This window comes from Crocuta crocuta, unplaced genomic scaffold (assembly GCF_008692635.1).
Source record: "Crocuta crocuta isolate KB4526 unplaced genomic scaffold, BGI_CrCroc_1.0 scaffold728, whole genome shotgun sequence".
Taxonomy (NCBI): Eukaryota; Metazoa; Chordata; class Mammalia; order Carnivora; family Hyaenidae; genus Crocuta; species Crocuta crocuta.
The window spans coordinates 225,880-228,063 of NW_027528815.1; positions in this window are offsets into that span (position 1 = coordinate 225,880).

Consider the following 2,184-nt stretch of genomic DNA (forward strand, 5'->3'; position numbering starts at 1 on the left):
GCAAGTTACTCTACTCAATGTAGTGGTTGGACATTTGTAACATGCACAGGTAGATTCTACTTGGAAAATAATTACTTTTTGAAATATGTTGTTTTTAAAAGAACAGAAAAGCTCTTTAAAAAAGAAGTAAAATTAAATGAGGATCTGTGTTTAAAATTTTGTGTTAAAGAAGTAACAAGTATGTAGTAGTATTCTTTGGACCGGGGGGGAAATTTGAGTGTATCTTTGGAGATGTAATGAGGAAAGCCTTTTGTTTTAAGAGCTGTGACAGCTTAGGAATATCAAAATGTTTTGTCACTTTTTCCACAAAGAAGCGAAATGAAGAGGTTTATTAGCACTTCTGTTTAATTCATTCTCTTGTGCATGTTCCAAGTGGGACATTACTGTTAACTGTACTGTAATCAGAAGTCATGAGTAATTTGTTAAAATGAAGCTATTATGTTTTTCCTGAGAATACTTTTTTCTCCCTCTCTTCCTTTAAAACTATCTTTAAATAGATTCAGGAAATAATATGTGAAACTTTGTTTTTTTTATACTCCTAAATAGAATAGTATTTTGGGGAGTGGTAAGGAGTTGATTTGCTTCAAGTATACCAAAAAGGACATGTTTAAAACCAATAGAATTGCTTTGATTTTAAGTTAATCTGTTTAGGTTTGTAATTTGAACCAGTCTTATAAGACATAAAATTAAAACAAAAGTCATTTACAAATATATTGTAATCCAGGTAATAGCTCACCTAGCAGGATTGGCAACAGTGGTAAATAAAATACATTTGGGTATTTAGATGGGTCTATAATTAAAGATAAATTAAGGCGACATGTTCTTTTCTGATGCTAAAATTTGACTTAGGATAATATCTTTCCAGAGATCTATTAAAAAACTGGAAAGAACAAATTCAAAGCAGTTATTAAAACTTTCTGAACATTTCCCATAAATACAGGACAAATCATTTTTTATAACACTATATAAAAACTTCAAGATTTATAAGTTTAAAATGATGTGATTCAATAAAGATATTCATGTTACAATTGTTGAAACTGGGTCTTGTTATTTTAAATATATCTTCTGGTCTTCAGTTTCTTAATCTACTCACTAGAAGAAGTTGTTGGTTTTCTAAGATACATGGAAATAGTTTTGTGAGGTGCTATCTGATTTTATTAGCCTACTAGCACTTTACAAATTAGGCAAAGGAGGCTGGTAGTCAATATTTCTAGGAGAAAGCCTCACTGTCCCGAGAGTGTATAAATCCCACTTCTTTAATCTTATCACTGTACCTAAGTTTCATATTATAGAGTAGGGTTGAACTAAGTAAAGGTCTTTTATTTTACATACAAAATCGACATGAACAGACACTTCTCCAAAAGTTACTATTTTTTAAATTTAAATTTTAGTTAGTTAACATAAAGGTGCAATATTTTCATGAGTAGAATTCAGTGATTCACCACTTCGAGGCAACACCCCTTGCTCCTCACAAGTGCCCTCCCTAATACCTGTCCATTATCCAGCCCATCTCCTACCTATCCTCCTTCCATCAACCCTCAGTTTGTTATCTATTGTTTTTTTAATAGTTCATTGTCAAGTTGGTTTCCATATAACACCCTGTGCTCAGCCCCACAAGTGCCCTCCTCCATGCCCATCACCCCCCTTCCCCCCCCCACCCCCAGCAGTCCTCAGTTCTCAGCATTCAAGAGTCTCTCATGGTTTGCCTTCTCCCTCTCCCCAACTATTTTCCCCCTTTCTTCTCCCCCATGGTACTCTGTGAAGTTCCTCCTAATCCTCCAATACGTGCAAACATATGGTGNTGCTGCGGTTGAGGTCAGGAGGTTGTTTCCTGCTTCCTCCTCTAGGGTTTTGATGATTTCTTGTCTCCCCTTCAGGTCCTTTATCCATTTTGAGTATATTTTTGTGTATGGTGTGAGAAAATGATCTAGTTTTATTCTTCTGCATGTTGCTGTCCAGTTCTCCCAGCACCATCTGTTAAAGAGGTTGTCTTTTGTCCATTGGATACTCTTTCCTGCTTTCTCAAAGTTTAGTTTGCTGTACACTTTTGGGTCCAATTCTGAGTTCTCTATTCTATTCCATTGGTCTATGTGTGTTTTTGTGCCAATACCATACTGTCTTGATGATCACACCTTTGTAGTAGAGGCTAAAGTCTGGGATGGTGATGCCTCCTGTTTTGGTTTT